At 31.2% G+C, this 25,667-nt stretch overlaps 1 protein-coding gene and 2 long non-coding RNA genes across 3 annotated transcripts in view; 1 reads left to right on the forward strand and 2 right to left on the reverse strand.

The window, feature by feature from the left end:
* Window positions 1–3,183: 3,183 nt before the first annotated feature.
* LOC149478406 (uncharacterized) overlaps window positions 3,184–25,667 on the forward strand; it is a 132,833-nt gene continuing 110,349 nt past the window's right edge. Inside the window, exon 1 of the mRNA XM_089709368.1 lies at window positions 3,184–3,325. The gene's annotated coding sequence lies outside the window, so the exon portion shown is untranslated. The remainder of the gene's footprint in view (window positions 3,326–25,667) is intronic.
* LOC149478407 (uncharacterized) lies at window positions 17,471–18,989 on the reverse strand. The gene is made up of 2 exons (XR_016317433.1): window positions 18,554–18,989; window positions 17,471–17,636 (listed from the first exon to the last, which is right to left on the reverse strand). It is a non-coding gene; the product is annotated as an uncharacterized LOC149478407 (long non-coding RNA).
* On the reverse strand, window positions 20,265–21,247 carry LOC149478408 (uncharacterized). The gene is made up of 2 exons (XR_016317436.1): window positions 20,888–21,247; window positions 20,265–20,455 (listed from the first exon to the last, which is right to left on the reverse strand). It is a non-coding gene; the product is annotated as an uncharacterized LOC149478408 (long non-coding RNA).

A 25,667-nucleotide genomic window follows, 5' to 3' on the forward strand; every position in this document is an offset into this window, starting at 1 on the left:
TATTATGCTTTGTTCACAGATAATATAATAATATCTTCTTAATTCTCAATGGACTCCTAAACCACTTAACCGATTATAATAAAATTCGCACACCATGTGCAGTTCGATCCAACTTGAGAGATAGGATAGTTTAAACATGTAGGTACCACGGGCGAAGCCGGGGCGGACCGCTAGTACTAGTATATATTACTAGTTGTGCCCCCCGGTTTTATCCGCATTGCTCCGCTCCTGTTGGTTTTAGCGTGATGATATATTATATCTAATAGCCTTCCTCGATAACAGGGCTATCTAACACCGAAATAATTTTCAAATCGGATCAGTAGTTCTTGAGATTAGCGCGTCCAAACCAACAAACTCTTCATAATATTACTATAGTTTAAGTAAGTAAACTGTAGCTTTATGTTACTTTTCCTTCCAAATTTGCTATTAAAGAAAGAAAAAGAGTATAATATTATTATATTATGTATTTAAAAATAATTGATTTCGCGATAAGGTTGCCTTGTGTGCAATGCATGTTTTCCTTTTCTTTTAATATTATGATATCATTGTAACATTTGTAATGGTACATAAAATTGTTAAAAATAATAAACATAGCTGTGTAATTATACCCATAACATAAACTATCTTGAAGTCACACAAACGCAAAAAGACATGTTAGTCTGTAAATTTTCAAAGGTAACAGTGTTTTTGATTAACAACTTACTTGGAAATATGCATAAAGCACAGTGAATACATTATTGTATGTTGTTAAAAAGCGTTTAATTCATACATTTACATACAACAAAGGATAGACATAGACAACTCTTTAGAAGGTAAATTAAATATTCTTCTTTCACCTCACACGTAGTGGCCAGCTTAATTGTAGACTAGTTTTTTGTGGTTAGTGTTAACTTCTTAATTACCTGTGTTTAACTGTTGGTCTTTTTTAGGATAGACTTGTGTCACAGTTCATTAGCTTTTTGTCAAATTAGATTTGTACTAGTTGATTGAGAGTTTTACATTAATTCTACAAATACACATCGAATGAATTCATAAGAGAAGAGTTTGTTTGGTTTAACACGCTAATATCAGCAACTATGAGTCCGATTTCAAAAATTATTTCAGTGTTAGATAGCTCATTTATTGTGGAAGACTATAGGCTATTATCATTACCGATAAGATAATGAAATGCGGTTAAAACCGTGGGGCACAGCTAGTTAAAGAATACGATACACAATAAATATCGACGATACACAATAATATACACATAATTTGACTCTACTGAGTCTGTGATAGATAAGACTAAAACACTGTTTTTTTTTTAGTTTTCATTGTTTCAAAGAGAAAGTGTTAATACGAAAACAGAATAACTGTTTTAGTCACTATGAAAAGACCAGTGGCTCAATTTAATCAAAGTTAAGACTGATTCATTAAGATTCAGGACCCTTAAGTAAGGTTGACTTAAAAATTGGATAAATTCGAAGTAATTAACGAATTCACGGGTGGAGGGCATTTTCTTAATTTAATTGCTGGTCTGCAGTGAATTTCATTTAATTTTATGTAATGAGAGTTTTAGAAGCAAATCCTAGATCTTGTGAAGTTTATTTATCACAGTACTCGAAGCTATAGTTTTTCAGTGAAATTCGATTGCACTAAATTTTAGTTGGTAATGCTTTCCACCAGTTTGCCGTAGGAATTATTATGAAATACGTTTATTCTACTAATAAAACTATTTGAAAAGTTTAATGAGTATGGTAAACATTAACAAAAATAATAATAAAACTAACTCACTCTTTTTATTCACTCATTGAAGCAAGATAAAATGTGAAAGCTTTCTGATAGAGCATGACGTAAGGTTTACAGCAGGCCTAGACGAATGTCAGAGATAAATCCATACTAATATTATAAATGCGAAAGTAACTCTGTCTGTCTGTCTGTTACTCAATCACGCCTAAACTACTGAACCAATTTGCATGAAATTTGGTATGGAGATATTTTGATACCCGAGAAAGGACAGGCTATCTTTTATTGCGAAATAATATTTACCACGGGTGAAGCCGGGGCGGACCTCTAGTAATATATAATAACGCTAAGGAATAGAAACTGTTAACGCTTATTATTGATATAAGCTCCATAACATTTTAGTAATGGTTCGGTCACACTATCAACGACGACGACATCATACGCTTATGGCAATAATTAGTATCGATAGCGGATTCTATTCCTTTGCGTTTTGACGTTTGTCTCGGCGCTCTGAGTGCCGATCCAATCCCATTATAATTTAAGAGAAGTGTAGATTACATACCAGTACAACATGCCAATACAACTCATACTTAAGTATACATCTTCCACAGAATCACTAGCAAATCCATATTATGTCATACATTCATTCAATCCGACTAACTATTAGCAATGAGTGAGTTAATACAAAGGCCTATTCATACGCTTTCAACTACTGCTATCGGTAAACAAAAGACGTTCTTTGTAACTTGAGACTCGGGTTGGAGGGTTGACCCTGATCGAAAAGCGGTCAAAGCGGAAAGTTTCGGTAATACACCGATAGTTTGATTTTTGGGTATAGGTATTGTATGTGATGTGTTCAAAATGTATTTATTATTTATTTATTACGTTTATTTCAGGTTACCATAACCACAGAATCTTACAGTCTAACATGATATATAATACATTATATCTTAGTCATACGTGACTCTTGCATGTATATTTTATTTTAAATATTAACATATTAAAGTAGCGTCCTAATAATCTCTATTTTTTAAAGTATTATGTGGAATGTTGACGTTAAATTATTATTATTAGTTATAATATTAAACTTTAAAGGAAACATTATATACTTGCACTTGGACGAGGCGAGATGACTGCATGCTATTAGTGTAATGAAAATGTTTATTGCAGAGCTTCTACAACCGAAGCACACAAAAGTAGTTAAAACAATATCTAACACAAGCAACGTTACCGATTCATTGTTCACACAGATCCTTTGAAAGCAATTTCGTAGACGTGCTACAGCGTAGCAACGTAGCAGCTACGAACATGTAAATAACATTCACAGCCTACGCATTACATTCCCATATCCCATATAAACAATTGTAGATTCTTTTTTTCAAAAGTGAATCCCATATAGCGCAAGGGTTTCAAATTCGCACACGGAACGAGCAACGTCAGTCTAACTTGGTTCTTCGCCGCGAGAGCACGTTACTTTCATATCACCTCTGGGATTCGTGACTGTTGTACGAATACGTGAAAATTAATTTGCATAGATCGCAGTTTGTTTAATTAAAATTATTACAGTGATGTGAAACGATTTTGTGTGTGTGCTTTTGTTTTGGTAAGTTGCTTTTTCATATTGTTGGAATAAATTTGTTGTTGATATATTAATATTATAAGAATGATTACTACGTATGAAAGTTATTCAAATAATTGTGGAATAAATTGAGATTCTTATGATAGCGGTAAGTAAATAATTAATTCTTACAAGAGACAATTACAATAAAAAATTCAAATTACTTAACAATTTACCAAATTGGTACGAAAATATATTATTATTTATTTATTAAATATACACTTAAATATTTTTTGTAGGAATTCTATGTCTGTACAAGGTGAATATTTATATAGGTAATGCGCCTTATTAGTTTTCTGATTTTATTGTTATTTCCTTCCTACCCAGTTTATACAAACTATAATAATTATTTTACACGATTTATAATATTATCTTCACAAATAATAATACGACCATAAAATATTTAATTTCATGTGTTTGTTTATTCAAAAATAAAGAATATCAAATTATTATAACACAAATTATAAGAAAATGTCTCTCGTTATACAGATTTTCATATGTCATTTTATTTTTCTGAAAATAGCCTATTAATTCATCAACAAATTATAATATAATATTATGTAGGTACATAAATTACACTTGATTTCACAACGGTTAGATTAATTTGTCCATCCTTAGTATTAATTTATTCTCTTTCAGGTTGGATTTAGGAAATGGCCCTTAATACCGTTTGAGATGAAACTACTCGTTATTGAATTAGACATTTAAATAAATTATTATTTAACCTAAAAGGTTTATTCAGAATCATTATTCGGTTCAGTGAATAAAGATTACTTTAGAGTTTAATGTAATTTCTTAAATGTTAATTATACTTGGAATGTTGTAAGGTTTTAATGTTAATTGATGAATCTTGTAAAACATTTTATTCACTGATTATAATATAAAACCCTTTTTTGTGTAATTCAATTTCAATATTCAAAATATATTTATATTTATTACGAACTGCGTATTGAAATAATCCGGTTATGAATAATCTTCACAATTAGTATTTAGAAAATAGATAATAGAAATTTCAGTCATCCAAATTGGGTCCATTTCTAATAACATAGTAATTCCTCAATAACTTCCAATCTTAAAGATAAATCAATTTTATAGAGTGTATTGATGTAATTAATTATTATAGAGAGATATTGTTAATTGAAATAATATAAAACAAAAGAATGCTAGAATATTATCGTTATTTTTATTTTAAAACGAAATTAATAAATTATTGCAAATCATAAGCTTGTGCTTAAGTATATACCACATTTAAACGCTGCTTAAAATATTATATTTTCTTGTATGTAACACAAGCCTTTTCAAACTTTAATCAAATCAATTCAAATTCACAAACTTTAAATCTAACAGTAGGGAAAATTCAAATAAAAACACTACAGAGAACCAAATGACATTATATTCATGAAATACACACACTCATATAAACGCACACATGTACAACGAACAAATTTCCGTGAATTTTCCATTATAACAAAGCCGCTTGCTGACGGAAAACACACTACACACTACACTACATAAAATAGTTGTATTTTGAGAACTGCCAATAAGCCCGATATACCATTTTGACATGTCAATAACATGTCGCTTGTTCGTGTTTCAATATTAATTAAAACAATATATTATTGGCATTCAAAATATTATTTAAATACCAACGGTTTGGTATTAAAATTGAATGATAAATGGTTTAATATTAACTGGATGCTGAAGTAATAAATAATTATAGTATTAGAGTGTGCTATATTATAAAGGTAGAGTTGTTGTATTTAGAACAAACGAGCGAATGCTCAATCTAACTCTACTATGTCAAATTCGTTTAGTGTAAACAGGTGTAGAGCATTTATTCGTTGTTCTTAGTGCGTTCGAAAAGATTCTATGCAATTTTCTAATACTGAACAACACTGTATACGAGTTTACACTAAAAGATCACCAAAGAATGCTATTCCTCTAGCTCTATGCTCGTTTGTTCTAACACCGTAATACTTAATAGAGATAAATTATTAAACAATACGATTTTTCGATTTTTTGTTTTGTGTAGTTTTAATAAGACATAGCTATTATTTTACTACTGCGCCGTCTATCTGTCGGACTTTCATCTTCCTCGGCCGAGCCACGTCCACACTGACCTCGCTGCTTCGCGCAGTAATTGCTTCGCGAGGCTCCTTGCTCTATAGGGACTCACCTAATCATTTCTGTCATTTTCTTCAGTGTGGTTAGCTGTCAATAAAATATGTCGATAGGTGTGAAATGTTACTTTGTAATGGAGTGTTTACAAATGAGAAAATTTTTACGGGTGGTCGAGAGGTCATGTTTCACCGGCAAGGCGAAAGAAGCAGGTTCAAATTACGTTACTTGATCGATTTTTTTAAATTATTCAAAAAATTTTCATTTATAAATCATTAGAATTCAAGTAAATATGAAATATAATCGTAATGATTTATAATAAGGTTTAATTTCGTACATACGCACGTTACTGTTTCATTTTGATTTGAACGTCTATATTTTTCCTATGTTTCGTTGTCAAGATGAATTTTATGAATGTAGATCGTATTAGATACTTTATTTTCTGAATTAATAAAGGATTTTATCCAAGTCTCATTTATATATACTTATTGCTGATCTTTAAATAGGTTTTAATAATATTTCCAAGCTTTCCTACCTAATATACCATATAAAATGCATGTTTACTTTAAAATAATATTTCGAAATCATTTTCCGAACAAGCAGAATAAATGCAGTAAATCTCGTAGCATTTCTACGGTAAATCTCTACGATACTCGAGCTCACCACAACAATCTTGTTTTCATAATATGCTATCAATAGACGTATATTTTCATATCAATAAGATTTTTTATTTACTTCATGTCCTGAAAATAAGCAAAAGTTATGAGAAATATCTTCTTTGATTATTATAATTTTAGATGTTATATTTGGGCTTCAAAATTTACCTTTGAGTACGTATTATAATTATTATGTCTTACTTTTAATATTATTCATCGATGTATAAATTAATCAAAACTTTGTTTTATTTTCGTACATTATAAAGTTTAACAGTGAATGTGGGTGAGAAATGTGTACCATTTCGAGTTAGATAATAATTCAACACAACAAGTTAATGTGAAATTTCTTTTAGTCTAGTTTCTTTCTGTAGTGTTTTAAGAAATTTTATTTATATATTAAACTATATGTAGCCTATAGCCTTCGTCTATGAATGGGCTATCTAACACAGAGAATTTTTCAAATGTAGTTCATGAGATTAGCGCGTTTAAACAAACACACAAACTCTTCAGCTTTATAATAAAGATAAGATATATAAGATTAATTTATAGATTTGATACGCGGTAAAACATGATACCGATACCAAAAAGAACACTACTAAACCAATTGCACGATTTCCCACACAACTTCACATACAAGATATGATTAATTTTTTAAACTATAATAAAATAGCATTAAAGCAAAAGCGGAGCCCATAAAGTTTATAAGGTAATAAATTTAAAGTGAGACATAATTCTCCGAGGAGGCAACCATGCGAATTTTTCTTATTTTTTCAGAGTATTCTTAAACAACAAAGACGTTGTGTGTAGCTCCCGCTGGGAGGGTGTAATAAATTAAAGACTTCATTTTAAGTACCGGGGTAAAGGATTCCTTTTGTGTTGAAAATATTTTATATCCGTATGTATTATTTGTATCTATAGTTCATATTTTCATGTGTATCTATACTAATATTATAAAGAGGAAAGGTTTGTATGTATGTATGTATGGTTTTCACGCATAAACTACTGGACCGATTTTGATGAAATTTGGCACAGATAATCTTTAGACCCTGAGAAAGAACATACCTACTATAATTGGCTATATATATAAGGCTACCTTTTATTGCGAAATATGTACCACGGGCGAAGCCGGGGCGGACCGCTAGTACGATATATACCTATTCTCAGAACTCAAACATTTGTTTCCCAAACATTTATTTCATCCAACTTGAATCGTTAAAATACAGAAACAATAATTTACGACAAAAATAATATTTTGTGTTTTAGAATAAATAGCATGCAACGAATTTAGAATTACATAAGTAGGTACCTATTTCCTATTAAGTAATTGGCAAGATGTCGTCCATGATAAGATATTTTAAGAAAGATCGAAAAGATTGGTATAACGATAAATTGATTTCCTTTTTTGGAAAGAATTATTATTATCACGATGAGAATGTACAAATTTTACACGTGCCATAAACTGAATATAAATAACTCGCAACAAAAAAATATTGTTGTAATAAAACGTACAATCAAATGTAAACACATTTAACTTTTATAATTATAGAATCTTCACAAAAAAGGGAGTTCTATAAAGACAGATTATATTGTGTAATTACTTACAGATAGGTATACAAATAAATATAATTTATCCATATTTATACATCCCTATGTTCTTTCAACGTTTTAAAATACGGCTGCTTTAATTAGCTGCATAATTATGAAACAGAAATTAAGGACAATAATCCTTGAAAATCTAATTACTTGTAGAAAACAGAAAACACGTTTAAACAGAAAACCTAACCCAGGTTATAAAGTTGCGGCCGCCTCTCAGTTGGGATCGTGACCCGATTCGAGGCAAGCATGCTCAAATAACCAGTGAAGTTCCTTTGTTTTCGCGATTATAATAGAAATAAAGTATTTAATTGTGTACGTATAAGTTGCATTTTCACCATCACTACATAGTCTAAAGCAAAGTCTCTTTCTCTGTCCCTATGTATGCTTAAATCTTTAAAACTACGCAATGGATTTTTTTTTATCTTTTAATAGATACATTGATTCAAGTGGAAGGTTTTAGTATATAATTTATTAGGTTTTAGACAAAGCGGGCGAAGCCGCAGGGAGAAAGCTAGTGTATAACAAATCTAAGGTACGCGTAGAGGTTTTGATTCAAATTCCTGTGACGAAAAGTCTTATAAAGGGACCATACTTGCTTGTAAGAATATGGGTGTGGAATGCATCTATCCCATACACAAAAGGACATGGGGTTTCATGTAATATGATATGATTTATCTGGTACATTATTCTTATAATATGGTTAGGGAGCCAGGTGCAAATTTGGTTAACTATTTCCTCTCAAGAGATCATTCGTCAGACGCATGAGAGTATAGTATTATAAAGCCTCGTGAACGTCAGCTGGCGCTCGGTTGGGGGGTGAGCCTCCCACGCACATAGGAAAAAAAATACATTCATTCATTCATTTCCTCTCAGCTAAAAATTTGTCAAATTGTAGCTAACCCAATATCTCAACGAAAAAAAATAGTCAGCTGGTTACAACATGGTGTATTATACGTCAGCTGGTGTCTCGAACATGAAAGTTAAATTTAAAGAAAAATTTATTTTCCGTTATTTCCTCTCAAACAAAAATTTACCTGATGATAGCTTATATGTAACTGTGGATAAATATATATGTCAGCTGGCTGTATCTTGGTGGAAAAACCGTCAGCTGATACGGGAGGCTACAACCGCTCTTCCCCCCAACCGAGCTCCAGCTGACGTTCACGAGGCTTCATAATACTATACTTTGATGCATTTTACTAATTACCGCTTGAGAGGAACTTGGTCATAAAATCTGCTGCTGGCTCCCGGACCAATATAAATAGTGAATATTTTTGCAAATATTACAACAGAAAGTCTGTCTGTATAATAATGTTGAATATAAAAAAAGAAAAAAATGTGCACGCGATTGAAATAAAGCTTCTTTAAATATACTTAAAGCATTCTTTTTATATCCTTTTATGTATTCCTTCTCTTCATAATATAATGAAATGTGCCTATACAGTGTATATTTATATCATTATATTATTCGTGTATAGTATACACGACACCTTTGAAGTGATACGTTCACAAATTTTCATTTTAACCGAATTTCAATTTTATCCTTGTCGATTGTCGATTGTCGAATCACTTGACGATTGTCAAAACAGCCTACGAAGTTTTATTTTAAGAAAACAAAAGCGAGTGAAAATCCTACACATAAAATTTTATATAAATGAAATTCTCGTGTCACAATGTTAGTCTGCATACTCCTCCGAAACGGGTGGACCGATTCTCATGAAATTTTCTGTGCATATCGGGTAAGTCTGAGAATCGGCCAACATCTATTTTTTATATGTACCACGGGCGAAGCCGGGGCGGACCGCTAGTTTTATATAAATGATTGAGAAGCAAGCAAAAAACTGTTTATGAAAGGTATGAGTTATACCTATTATTTTTTCAACAATAACTTGGTAAGTTTTAAATTAATTAAGGATTTAGTTAGGAAATAGTAATTTTAAGAGAGATTTCACAGAGTTTCAATAGAAGGATACTACTTCAATATTCAAAAGTTAAGATTCACACAGACAGTTGCTAATGTAAAAACTGTCAACTTCACGAAGGTATTCCAAAGATAGCAAAAGAATAGTTTAAGAGAAACTTTCGTTGCAATTTTGTGGTAATAAATTAAGCATTCTTGCACAATTGAAAATTAATGCAAGGCATTTCACGTTATTCTTTTTACAAAACAAAATTAAATACAATTGTTTTGTTTCCATGACGTCGCTTATTACAGTGAACTCATATGACTGCATATTATGCCATATACCTTATTTTTTACTACTTTTACTTTTTACTAATATAAATTTAATTCTTAGAACTAATAGTGTTCAACGGTTAAGACTCAAAGTGCAAATGTGCATTTATTTTTTCAATAGTTTATATTGATATTAAAAGTTATATGTGACACCATTGCCACTCACCCCATTTAAAATGAAAACATCTAGAAGAAACCGTTTCCTTGCGAACGAAATGTTTGAAGGCATGTGACATCTGCCAACCTACATACCAACCATAGCCTGAAACTCTATATTGAGAACAAAATATGTTTTTGTATTATTATTGTTATGTATTATTTTCTACTAGCGACCCGCCCCGGCTTCGCACGGGTGCAATGGCGGCCGGCCGGTACCGCCGCAAACGCTACGTCCCGCAATTTTTAAATCTGTAATACCTTCGAAAATATTCACTTAAATCATACAGTATAAAGGGCCATATAGATCTATATTAAATGAACAATGTATTTAAGGTATTTAATTGGTTAAGGATTAATGCTGTATTGGTTAAAATCGCTTCGAAAATTAGCCATTATTTGTCGTAAAAATTAATGACAAAAATAGGTTATTGTGGGTTATCCATAAGAGATAGACATATACCATCACGGACTTTTCTGTAGACCTTTTCAATGTGTACAATACTTAGTACATTATTTTGATAAAACTCGTAGGGTTGAGCCTGCGTTTGCAATGTAAGCGGAAAAAATGTAATTATTTACGACATCACATTAGAAAACTCAAAAATAACAGTACTTTTCCACTATTTAATGGATGTTATTATACATATAAACCTTCCTCTTGAATCACACTTGAATTAAAATCCGTTGTGTAGTTTCAAAGATTTAAGCGTACAAAGGGACATAGGAACAGAGAAAGCGACTTTGTTTTATACTATGTAGTGATAGTGATAAGGAAGCTACTATCTATTTATTAAAAATTATTTTAAGCGAGTTATCGGAAAATTTAAAGTGTTGTAAAATGGAGGAATCGAATGAAATTGTTTTTGCTTTTATTGTTATTATTTTAACCTTTCAAAAGAATGAATAAAATCCCAATTCAATTATTATTTGGCTTTGTATTAGAGGCGCGACTAAAACAACAAAAACGCGGCTTTATAAAAACAGTCGATCATTTATTTTGTGTTTTACAATTAATATACTGACAGCCGATTATGTTTTGAATATTGCTTATTTGAAATATGTTAACACCAATAACTGACAATTTCAATTAAGCTAAATAGCTTTGAAAAGCATTACTTAAATTATGTACTAATATAATGTTTTTTATTCTCATAAAACCTGTCTTATGGCTCGCACACATGCAACGGTATACTTGACAGGTTCATCTATACAGGTATATTATTCTTATAAATAGAGAATATTTTTGCAAGTATTGTACAAATTTCTTATTTAAAGATCTACTCTCCTACATCACTATACTTAGATATAACAGAAAATCTATCTGTATAATAATGTTGAATATAAGAAAAGAAAAAAATGTGCACTGTGCAGGTAGACCTTAACGTGTGTGGAATAGACACCTGATAGATATACCTGTAAAGGAAACCTGTGCGATAGTATATAGGTATATCGTTATTTATATACCATAGTTTCTCTGTATATTATAATGTACCTATCAGTATTATAACGTAGGTATTGTATGATTGTAGAAAAAAAACCATTTCAACAGCAAAACACAAAAGCCTTACCGAAATGGCTCTACCATTTTTGTGCACACGAATGTGTTTTATTTATACCTCTTTATTCATTATTACGTAACAAAAAATACAAGTGGCTCGCTTATTAGGACCCAAAAACATTCCATACTAAGCCGTATAAAATGATAATAACATTTTACCCAAACTATCTCATAGCTTTTATCCTAAAATAAAATTTTGCTCTACCGGCCAATTCGGCTGACCTTTACAAATCTGGGATTCTGAATAAGATACAAAATATACTTAAGGGACCCTGTTAAGGGCTACGAAAAAGTTTCAGAGCATACAGGTCTTATAATAAAAGGTACATTTGTTAAGTAGATTGACGGAACGTGCGGACGAACTCGAAATGGAATATGTATTGTGATGCTTTCGCTGGGCATTCGTTGTAAGTGTTATTAATTCTGTCTCGTTCCATTTAATTTTGGAGGAACATTTTGTTGAAATGTCATGTGATATATGTATTAGAATGGTACAAGCTTATGAGAACATGATTTAAGAGAGTTTTAAATAGTGAGATTTATAATTCCAATAGTTCTCCATAGAGGAAAAAACACTTATTTCAAAGTTTATACTGCAATAAAGAAATGCGACTTTGTTCTATAGAATGCTCCTTTTCACATAGAGATATGTAGAAATCGAGCAAAACGTTTTAATATTATTACTCTTTAAAATATGAACTAACATAAAACATATTATTAAAACGTAACAAAAAATACCATCACACCTTACAAGCAAGCCTGCTAATTTTACGAAACACGTCAAGCTACAAAGAATAAAATATTTCTTTTTCTAAGGCGCTAAACGAACTGTGAACTGTATTTGCTCATCTGCGCGGCAGCAAGCTTCACAAATACGTCATTTGTCGTGTGTGAACACGGCCTAAATCAAATATACCTTCCTGAAGCGATAGGAAATTTTATTAGCTATTCTTATAAGCATTTTTTGTATTTGTATCAGTGGGATTATGAAAAAGTTAAATAAGTTGGTACTCGTATTGTAATATTCAAGACTTGAAGGATGTAAGGAATTTGAATGGTAATACAATATAAGATTTTAGAGTATGTACCTGTTTTGTTGTTGTAAAAAAATATTATAACGAATAAATGTTTGTTTAATTTGTAGACAATGACTGTTATATGAATAATCTACACACTGGTCTACGATGAAAATGTAAATATAAAAACATAAGTTTATTAACCAAATTACTTGTTTAATAAATAAATATTAAAACGACCTTTCATCAAATTATACAAATATAATATTGATTCAACTATAACATAAAAGCATAGTTAAAAATAACTATTCACTCTTAGTTATCTTCAGTAAATAATCAACTATTCCAGAAACAAGTTTTCAAAGAAAAATCATTGATTTATAAGAGAAAATATTATTTGAACGAGCATAGAATTGTGCATCACGTTGCCTCGAACGTTGTATTTCGAGGTATTTTATCTTTCTTGTGCAGGTAGATTTCATATTTATGAAAAACATTTAGGTAATGCATTGTATGTTTTCCGTCACTTTTCCGTTTAATTTTACGTTTGAACTGGTTTTAATTGACATTTAAATAGTTGTAACAAAAATTGTTAAGAACATGCATTAGACAAAGGTAGCTAAAATTTAACTTGGCATTATAATTATTATAAAAAACAGTTTGTATAAAATTATCAAAAACAAATAAAAATTAAGCTGAAAAATTCTTGACAATGAACTAAAAAAATAAATGATAATAGCTGGAATAATTTTAAATATGCAAATTAAAAACTAAAGAGCAACTATGGAGTTTCTTGCCGGTTCTTCTCCGTAGATACTGCTTTCCGAATCGGTGGTAAATGTTAAAATATTAAGTAATGACGTTTCAAAAGTGCTTCTATAAGAAGTCTAATTGAATAAATATATGTTTGAGTTTGAGTTTAATGCCAGCTTAGTACATACAATAAAAATTAGTATTAAAAGTCAAGGAAACACAACTTAGAACCTCTTGTTGCAGTCTCTTTAAAAAAGTACCTACGTTTTAAAACCACAAATATTCACTATTGTATTTATAGAATATGTAGGTATTGGTGCTCAATATATCGCGAAGTTTTTTTACCCTTTGTCATAGTTTCCACCCAAACGATGTTCTATTCTAGAACTGGTCGCAGTCGTTTGAAATAATGCCAGTATTTTGGTCACGTAATTCTAATACTAAAATATCTGTCCATTCTGGTGATTTCAAGTGTGAAGATTTACAAAGAATTGCAGTATTAAACCGGAATGTTCTGGGGAATAAATCTTTTCATCTCGCTGCAGGGTGATGTGTTCAAATATATATATTATATGTGCTCCCTGTTAGTTACATTTAACAATGAAATCGCTTTTAAATGTCATCTAATTGAGTAAACGAATTAATTAAAAATTCTATATTGCACACAAAAATACAAGATTACAAAATAATAGTAAATATGTATGAAATAAAAATAAAACACCTCATTGACTGAATATTCATCATGTTATTTTGCGTATTTATGAATTTTCGCCAAAAAAGAGTAATATATATAAATATTATGTAACAAAGTATATATTACGTATAAATTTATAAATGCCATAAAACCAAAAATATTATGTACGTATTTTCGGTTTCAAATATTAAATTGACTTTACGGAAATCTGTAACAAAAATAAAATATATACGAAAATTTGCAATAAAAGCCCGTATGAAAACTGAGCGTTAAACTTAGACTATACAAGTATTTAGGTATATGTAATAAGAACTTACACGGCGAACGCGTATCGCGATTGCAAGACAAACGAAAACTTTCGGATTTCGTCCTAATCTCAAATGGGATTTTGATCCTGAATTGCTAGATAGAAATGGAACGATATAGGTCTATTTCAGTGAATATAACTATATTTTAAAGCTGTTTACTTCATAACAAGTGCAAAATATATTTAAAATACCTTTTTGTATGGTAAATGTTAAAAATATATTGTAATGACCTATGGTAATGACGATTCGAAAGTGCTTCTAAAAGAAGTCTAATTGAATAAATAAATGTTTGAGTTTTTTTTAATTATGTAAAACAACGTTAACGCAATAAAAAGGAAACCATAATCTCTTTATAAACATTACAGAAACAACCTTTTATCCGTTATCAAACACGGTATTAAAAACTCCATAATCGTTCTAACAAACACATTATCCGCACTTTATAACCAATTAAAACAGAACATTGGACCGAATAAACACATTAAACGTAATAGTTTTAATGTAATTACATTCCCAGCTTATCCCATAAAGAATACGTTGAAATTTATCACGGTCTTAGCTCGCAACTCGACTTGACAACTCGCAAATTAGAAAGGATTACGCAATTCAAGGGGATTTAAACTGAATGTAGTCATCGTAATTAACCGGTGTTATAACTTTGATTCACATTATAATGGCCACTGGATCACGCATGAGATACAACTTGTTTATATTTATCGAAATATGGCTGACCCCACAGACATGTATATTTAAGTAGACAACGCAAGTACCGCGATCTGTATGAAAACCAAGCGTGTCATATTTTTTGTACTGACCTTGACGCGTTATGACGTCACGAGCGCTTTTTAGTGATGTTAATTTCATTTTACGCTAAATCGATTAGGCCGCCACTCGCGCGGCGATTCTAGTATCGTCCTATCCCATCGAAGTAAATCAGATCAAACTAGATCTATGTCTAAGAGGTAGTCAAATAAATGAATCGTAATCGATTACTAAATCGATTCAAGACAGAAAAATGATAATTACCATAGACAGAGGGATGATAAAATAAAGTTATAAACCTTTTAATATTCTAACAAGTAAACAAATGTGTTTTAGCTTTTTCTTACATATGCCCATTGAGTTACCATGTACTACGTACTAGAGAGGCAATCGAAAGAAAGTAATGAAACTGTCAATCAATCAATCTTTATGTCCCGTTGCATCGATCCATTTTCCTTTTATGTTCGGGTTACTTGGAAAACTGAAAAAACAAACATAGTCTAAGCAATAAGGAGTTTTCTTAAAAAACTCCCAAGATGACACTTTAACTAATGGCGTCCATGTCATAATATTTATTTTTAGTACCTTTGTATTAAAATACTTAAAGTTCTAGGTCAAGTCGTATTAAATGACAAAAAAAATCTATGCCTTTTTTTCTGAAAAATTGCTCCTTCAAATTATCATTTTTCTGTTCGATTATAAAATCGATTAGAATCGAGAACTGTTTCATCAAATGAACATCACTAACCACAAAATTGGACAGAAAAATGAGAACAGAAAAATGAGAAGATGCTATTCATTGCTTGTTATCATACGACGCGATCTTTACCGTGCCAAGTAAAAGCCGCAATGTATTCGGAATCATTTCGTATGATTTGGTATCCGTGTTTGTCACGATCGTTTTCCACAGATATTCTTTATTTGATTTTAAAATAAATAGTGCATATTCTGATTAGAAAATTACTTACCGGTGGAAGGAAACATCTATGCTAACTCGGCCACTCACAGCTGTGGAGTTTCTACAGTTTATAACGGCGCAATTCGGCATTTTACTTTATTCTGCTTCACGTCTTTCCTTGGCGAACTGCAAGCGCGGACTGAGTGTAGGCCAGCGTCAAGTAAGTTTCATAAACTTAGTTTGGACACGGGAAGTACATACACTCGCTTAGTCTATCTTGATACATGTCTGTGGCTGACCCGAAAGAGGTTGTCCTGTCTTCGCGCGAATTGTCAAACGTTAATGGACGTTAAGTTTTCTAATTTTCTTACCTTTTGGCGTCAGTTTTTAATTAAAATGCTCTTCTTGACTATTACAAACACAAAAGACGGAATTTTTCTCAACTATTATAGAATTAAATAATTAGGCTTGTGCATAACAAATTAGTTTTTGAAATCGGTCCAGAAGTACTTCAGACATATTGTTCTAGGTTGTTAGTTAATAATTTCGTAAACATAGAAGCTTATTAGGTATGTATTAAGTAAATTCTGTCGCGGGTTAAGACCTTAATAATATTAGAGTCCTCCCATATACCATTTAGATAATACCTATACCTATTGTATGTTATAATACTGCCCTTTAAAGCTAGCTTACCTTTATAACAAGACTTGCTTTCAGTCTTGTAGTACGCCGTTGACTAATTTGCCTCTGCTGTGCTAAACGCTAATATAGAGGGATTCACACGAGAGTGATATCCAACTACCCGCATACACTAGTTGAGAACTGCGATTTCACTCGCATACAAAATCTTGTCATTGCTTTCATACCTTATTAAGTTGATTTTTGAAAACAATGTAACTCATGTTTGACCCTAGGCTTCAAATATTTTAATTCCACTCTACTAATTTCGTGCTCTGAAAAAAAAGCTTAAAAAAGCTCTCAAAATAAAAAAGCTTTTATAAACTAGATGATATTTATTTTTAGAAAGGTAAATAACCTGTGTAAATACCACACACTAAATGTCAAATATTCAGTAGGTAACAATAGCGTAAACCAGAGTGCTTAGTTGAGCGTTTTAATTACAAAATCGCTAAATAATACATTCCCGCTAACGGACTGACTAAGCGATACACCGTTTAATTAATACCCCACTATTCTATTATACAGGGTGTCCCAAAACTCAACGTCAAGCCAAAACGGGGCGACAGGATTGATTGTAACCATCATGAGAAAAATCTGAAAAAAAATCTATCCCATGCAGTTTGAAAATTATGGGCATTTAAGAAAAACCTAAAAATTTGGTCAACCTGTAACTATTTTTCGGTTATTGTGGTTAATTTTTATTATTTTTGTTCATTTAAACTTTGGAATCGTAACCCTAAATAACATTTCTAGAATCACAGTCAAAAATAATGACACAATTGCCCCAAGTTTCCTTGAATTGAAGACTATTTGTTAAACTATGAATTTAAAATTTTCAAAATTTGTCGACTTTGACGGCCCCTCCTTTAAAAAAAATGTACTAGAGTGCCTTGGCAAGTGGCATTAAAAGTTGGCGCATTTAATCAGGATTTTAAAATAGTACAATACTTGTTAGTTTCATACTAAAAAAAATGAATGAAAAAATAAAAACCTCAAGTAACCCGATTTTTGCTAACCCATATTATTCAGTTAAAATGTTTTTTATTCGCACAAACTCTTGGTAGGTTCTTAGTTTTACGGCAAAATGATGAGAGAGATGGATAGTGGACATGTTTGCCATGAGTGAGCGAGACAGATAGTGACGCCGTTTCGTTCCGATCGTGTTTAGTGCAAGTAAGAGATTTTCTTGACCAGGAATATCCGGGAAGGTGGATTGGACGTTCAGGCACTATCTCGTGGCCAGCCCGTTCCCCAGATTTAAATCCCCTGGATTTTTTTTATTGGGGCGTTCTCAAAGAAAAAATTTATTCAAAGCCCATTGAGAGCGTAGCCGAGCTGCGTGAACGAATTTCTCAAGCTGCTGAGGACACCAACTCTCGAAGATATCAGCCCGGCTAATAAGTAGATCTTTTTTAAGAAGATGTAGGGCGTGTATTGAGGCTGATGGTAAACAAGTTGAACATTTATTGTAATAAAAAATGTTATTTCCCTATCTGACTTTTATTTCAATAAACCTAAAGTAAACTAGGTCAAGATTTTTAATTATTTTTTTAATTTTACTTACTTTTGTTGACTTTGGTAAAAGTGGCGTCACTATCTGTCTCGCTCACTCATGGCAAACATGTCCACTATCCATCTCTCTCATCATTTTGCCGTAAAACTAAGAACCTACCAAGAGTTTGTGCGAATAAAAAACATTTTAACTGAATAAAATGGGTTAGCAAAAATCGGGTTACTTGAGGTTTTTATTTTTTCATTCATTTTTTTTAGTATGAAACTAACAAGTATTGTACTATTTTACAATCCTGATTAAATGCGCCAACTTTTAATGCCACTTGCCAAGGCACTCTAGTACATTTTTTTTAAAGGAGGGGCCGTCAAAGTCGACAAATTTTAAAAATTTTAAATTCATAGTTTAACAAATAGTCTTCAATTCAAGGAAACTTGGGGCAATTGTGTCATTATTTTTGACTGTGATTCTAGAAATGTTATTTAGGGTTACGGTTCCAAAGTTTAAATGAACAAAAATAATAAAAATTAACCACAATAACCGAAAAATAGTTACAGGTTGACCAAATTTTTAGGTTTTTCTTAAATGCCCATAATTTTCAAACTGCATGGGATAGATTTTTTTTCAGATTTTTCTCATGATGGTTACAATCAATCCTGTCGCCCTGTTTTGGCTTGACGTTGAGTTTTGGGACACCCTGTATAAACGAGGTATTTTCGATACTTTTTACGTTGGTTAAAGCTTTTTATGTGTTACACAACATATTCGCTAAACTTCGATGAAAATTTCAAACGCATTTTTAATAGCAATAGATAAGGAAAGGATAACGGATTTTAAATGCGACTTCTGCATCGTATTATTATCTTGAAGAACACTTTTATTTACAGCGAGCGTGGTCAGCATGGAATATTCTGCAAAGTACTATACATACAGTTTATACAATATACAGGTATTATAATAATATACTATATTTATAATAATATACTGTGCATGTCAGTGTGGTATTTAAAAGTGCAGTTGCAGATTTAAATACCACACTGACTTGACCTCAGAGGAATAAACCTATAGAGTACTTGTATCGAGCGTATACAATTTACATATATTTGTTTCTCTCTATCTAAAGAAAACGTCGTATGAAAGAATGAGATAGCTATAGACTACAAGCTACGTTTCAGCATAGTCATGGCACCATTTTTACTATAGGTACGTATTTAGATAGATAGAAGGTGATAGTGATGGGATGTGCTTCAATCGATAAAATCGTGAATGCATTTTGCATTTACGGTTTCGTGAAATAATAAATAATAAAAAAAAAAACAAAATTAATCATTAATTTCAGTTGAATACATTATTTGTTTAATCCTACGAATATAATAAATGCGAAATTATGCGAGAATGGATAACTTTCTCTTTCACTGCTAAACCGATTACAATGAAATTTTGTACATACACACATAGGATAGGTTTTATACCGGAAATCCCACGTGAACGGGAACTGTGCGGGATTTTCTTTAAAAACGCGGGCGAAAAGCTAGTATATTTTAAAATAAATTTTAAAACTTGAAATGTAACTAATTTAAAATAAAGATGGAAATGATGATAGGTAAAGTTAAAGGAGTGAGGAGAAAGGCACAGTCAGCATGAATTTTAACAAGTTCATAAAAGGACAGTCTTAAAGAAAACATTTTCCTTACATCCTACTAATAAAGCGAAAGTTTGTGAGGATGGATGTTTGTTACTTTTTCACGCGAATACTACTAAACCGATTACAATGAAATTTGGAAAAATTACTTTTGATCCCGTAAATCCCACAGGAATGGGAACTATGCGGGTTTTTCTTTGAAAACGCATGTATATTAAGTATGTATTTCAATAGTAGTTTCTCATCTATGAGAACTGTCATTTAATCAACCGTTTAATTTTCACATAGTTACACATTTAAAGTAAATGTGTAAAAAAATTTCCAAATAAAAATTCACTCACACACAAATGTATTTATTATCTAAAGGAACAAAAAAAAACGTAAGCGTAAGATTGCACAATTCTTCTAGAGTATCCATCTTGATAACACGCAGGCTCGAAATGCAGTGAACACAATCTAGCAAATTTCGACGGCGTCCAATCTACACGTCTCATGTTTTATACCCATTTTTTATTTAGCTCTGGAAATCTAAAACAAAATGAATTTATTAATAATCTAAAAGAGAAACAACAAACTAAACAGATAAGTCAAATAAAACAACCACGTGGTATTTTTTATTTTCCTGCTGTAGAAAATTTACATCTATTATTTGCTACAACAACTACATATAAATCTGATATAAGAAACAAAATAAATAAATCAACGTTAATATGAAATAGATTTTTTGTCATAAATCGATAATATACGCTAGATGTGTTACAACACTACGGTGGTAAACAAAATGCCAAACGTGATAATATTGTGACATTTTTTAAAAATTATTTAATTCTTTTGTATTCCACAACCCCATAAAGTGGGTAAATGTTACAGTTACAACATAAACTTATAAAAAAGCGCTTGATAAAACCTTCAAATAGGGTTAGAACATAAATATTTATCAATTTGCTGAAAATCACTTACCGATGGAAAGATATTTTTTCATTGTTTTCATCCAAAACTCCCATTCGACTAGTAATAGCCGGTAGCTAAACATACAATAGTCATTTTAGCACACTGACAAATAAAAAGAAACACTATACACTTTATATTTTCTAAATATTTCGTTAAAAACACTTGACGCACTGAGCCCACCAGCTGGTTGGAAAACAAACTGACTGCCGGCGCGCTACGTTTAAAGACAGTGCAGATACTCTATCGCTATCTCAATCTGACTTATGCTGTTATTGACTAAGAGTAAGTAGATTAGAAAATATGTATTTTGTTCTGTCTCAATATAAGAACTCTATAGGTTTATTCCTCTGAGGACTTGACTGACTTGCATAGGACCACAGATTTCATAACAACTTATGGGGACGAGATGAGCGTGCATGAAAATAATTTATCTACCCCAATGTGATAATAATTTATCAAACATCGTGACAAATCTATCACGAATATGTAAATTAATATTCTCATTATAAAACTATGTTAATACTTCGTTCTAAGAAGCTCTAATGAATATAAGCCAACGATAGTTATTGTTAAGGCCGCGACTCGATACAATCTATAGGGTTGCCAACATTATACTATAATGTAACATTTCTTTAGAATATATTACTTACTAGAGGTCCGCCCCGGCTTCGCTCGTGGTACATATTTCGCAATAAAAGGTAGCCTATGTCCTTTCTCGGGTATCAAAATATCTCCATACCAAATTTCATGCAAATTGGTTCAGTAGTTAAGGCGTGATTGAGTAACAGACAGACAGACAGAGTTACTTTCGCATTTATAATATTAGTATGGATTGACATTCAATATTTTTAAAGAGTCGATGTTTTTACGTCATAGAAACAAATTATGATTGCTAAAATGTGCAGAAAATTATGGTTAGTATATACGTTACTTCTATTCGTATGCAAAATCACTTGCAAGTAGGATTTTCATATTTATAACAAAAGTGTTTTATTATCATTTGTTTATTGAGGTTTCTAAAGTTAAAATATGTTCTCAAAATTTATATTTAAAAAAGGAAATGAGTTACAGCCTTGAATATAAAGTTCTTGCTAACTAATTACTATGTTGGTGAACTAAAATTATGCAGCTGAGAAATATGAGTGTTATTTACTAAGACAGAGTATTAACTTCTAAAAGTTTAAACGTATTATTTTCCTAATTTTAGGCTGCTGTATAATATCTTAGACCTTTACCTAATATATTATCTATCTTATGTGTTATATACCAATATCGTATTCTTGGTTACTTTTTAAATTATTGGAGATATAAAGTTTAAAAATAAGATGCCTATTTTCTAAGTGAAAGAATTTACTTATATACTGAGTTTCCTTTTTCGTCGTAATTTAAGCTACACATATTTTTTACCTAAACCTGTCAAAGATAAGGTTCTAACTAAGGTTCTAACCTATATCAGTCTGAAATCAAAACCCTTTTTAATAGTAGTTGAGTAAAAAGATCAGAATCTTTCAAATGAGCAAAATATGAGATAATATTATGCGTCTTTAATTACAATTATGTGTACCAAATGTTATCCATATTTATTCAGCCAATTTACCTGATTGTGCCACAACACACAACCTTTATTATGCCCTTTTTATGTACAAATGAAAACTGGTCGCTCAATTCACTGCTGTTTTTCCCATTCTTTACCGAAATAGCATTTTTGCCAGCAAAAGTTGCTCTGATTGACTTGTTTCGTGTGTGTTCTGCTAAAAAGCTATGGACAGAATAAACGTCGAATAAACACTTTTCATACCGATTTTTGTTTATATTGTTTGAGTAGCAGTTTCAGAATTGTTATTTAAAGGCTCATAAATAAATAATAATTAGATGTATAATTATATAATTAATGGGTATTGAATAAATTTATTAATTTAATTACTTAAATATGAATGCATGTACCGAATACTTCCAAGTTCCAACACAGTAAAAATTCGTCGTGACATCCGAAACACACATTGTCTTAAGTTAGTTTTAAATATAATAAATCTCTAAGATTACAGTAATCCAAAATTAACCTCGCACTCCCTTGACAAGAGAAAGTGACTATTTTGACAACATTAACCTACTCAATCTAAATATTGATCATGAAAACGTATCAGTAAAACCACAAGACGAAGGCCATAATCAAAAACATACTTCAATTATGGACTATGGCATAACACTCATTCCATCTTAAGACGTTGGATATTAACATTAGAATTTGATACGTGCCCGTCCAACCGCAAATCTCATTAAAGATAATTGCTATAAAATACACCGCTCATATTTTACAGAGATTTTTTTAGATTATAAACCCTGATACAGCGAACACTGCTCGGAATAAACGCTTGACAATATTTTATTAGGATTTCAGGCAAATGAGGACGTGATGGTTTTACTTGATGGTATGTTAATTTTTTCTTGTAAGTTAGTTCTGTTTAGGGCGATAGAACGTGATTTTTAACCGATTTTAAATTACGGATATCTTGCGGGAAACATGAGTATTGATTAGGTATCAGAAAGTGGGAAATATTTGGTCATTATTATTTTTTAAATATAAACTGTTTCCATTCAGTTATCTTTATTCTTCTTCTTGTATTATAAAAAAATGCCTTATTTTAATAACGCTCTATGACGTAATTGGAATATTATAGAAATAACAATATTTGTTCTTTGTCAAATTTTTCTTTAAATAAACTTGAAAAATTAAATAAAATCTCCCACTCAAACATACTTGTTACTAATGTAGCATAATTAAATATTCAATCATACATTACTTTTATCAGTACACTAGCTAAGCCCCGCGGTTTAACCCGCAGTACTTCGCTCTTGTTGATTTTAGCGTAATGATAATATAGCCTTCCTCGATAAATGGGCTATCTAACACCAAATGAATTTTTCAAATTGGACCACCGACCAGTAGTTCCTGAAATTAGCACGTTGAAATAAACAAACTCTTCAGCCTTATAATATTAGTATAGATATTAGTATAGATAATTGAATAAATTGTATTACCTATAGTACAAAAGATGTCTTAATAAGTCTACAGGCGTACAATTAAATTCCAAACAATCCACAACAGAATCTCAATATTAATTGAATCTTCAATTACAAGTATCAAAATAAACTACGTCCCAAGGGTTAGGCTTCTTTTTAACAATTCGGTCGATGCTACAGTATTAGCATATTAATGAACGAACGTGCCTTGCCCGGGCTAGAACTGGCTTGCTTAATTACTTTTGTACTGTCTCGTTTTTTGTAGGAATTTCGGGCTTTTTTGAGATACAAATATCGGTATTGGAAGGGACTGATGAAGTTAAATTGTAAAGGTTTTACAATCTACAATACAATCATTTAAATGATTGTATTTTTCCTGTGATATTTTTTGATTATTTTGATGTAGAAAGTTTTTGACAACCTAGGATGCAGCAGTATCTATTAGATACTTTAGCGGCTAGAAAATTTGAAATGTTTATATATTTCACTACAATTTTTGTGATCGAATGGCTCTTATATCAAAAAAGTGATGTAGAAAGTTTTAGACAACCTAGAATGCATTTATGGATAGATACTTTAGCGGTTACATAATTTTAAATGTTTATAATATAATTATTTCACTACTATTTTGATCGAATGGCTCTTATATCAAAAAGCGTTTCCTTACCATTTCTAAGCCCTCCAATTTACAATACTCCACACAACCACAAATATTTGGCCTACAATTTGAAATACATATACACATTTATACCCACAAAGTTCCGTAAGATTTATTGAACAATATCATCAACAAAAGCAACGTCCAACGCATTATGCTATCATACAATATCTCAGAAAAACTTAAAAGGTTCCAGACCAGACCATTTCATATCGTATGGGAAGTGAACAGATGTGGCAAAGAATTACCTTTTTAAATGAGCTTTGTCGGATTTCTTGTGGATTTAGATACGTATTTATACGAACGGATCAAATTATGTGTATTTGGTGGTAATAGATGTTGGTTTTACTATTTCTATCATAGTGATAAGAATTTTCCGGTTTCTGTGCAAAAATAATATGAATATAACCGATAAACAATTCAGTATATGATTGAGGTAAAACAGTTTGAAGTACTAACAATTGAATTCATATAACGCTCTTGTTGTCTATATTAAGTTAAAATCATTACATTAAATTCCTTCCAATTGATAAGGATCAATCGTACTTTTTTTCATAGATACTTTGTATTACTATTATTTTTGCTTTAGACAATCCGTTGAGTTACATATATTTCCAAATACATTTCCCCCAAACTTAGCACTATTCACGAATAATATCAAAAATGTTTCATTGGAAGTGTTCCAAGCTGCAGTTAGAGTCAAAACAAAAAGTTAACCGTTCGTATCTTGCTGGATGTCATTTGAAGCCATATTAGTTTCCCGGCACGTCGCAAATGCTCAAACGACATGCCCAGAGATTTTAGATAGCCGTGATTCATTCTTGTTTTTCTAACTCTAGTTAAATCTTGCGACACGTTCCTACGAAACTTTTGGTCTAGTTTTAAGTTTCGTATTAAGCTGGATAATCCATTTATACAATTTATAGTTTTTTTTAACACTTTTATAAGCCTCACCTGTACGTTTGTATGTAACCGACTTTAGACTCAATATTAACCTTTTTAAAAGTGACTGATTTAATTCAAATCTTGTACACTTCTCAAGGATTGCTGACAATACAATCCTACTATACTATTATAAAGGCGAAAGTTTGTAAGTATGGATGTATGGAT

Source organism: Colias philodice, chromosome 22, assembly GCF_061535455.1.
Source record: "Colias philodice isolate Cphi_HAF_F1 chromosome 22, ilColPhil1 Martin Lab GWU primary, whole genome shotgun sequence".
NCBI classification, from domain to species: domain Eukaryota; kingdom Metazoa; phylum Arthropoda; class Insecta; order Lepidoptera; family Pieridae; genus Colias; species Colias philodice.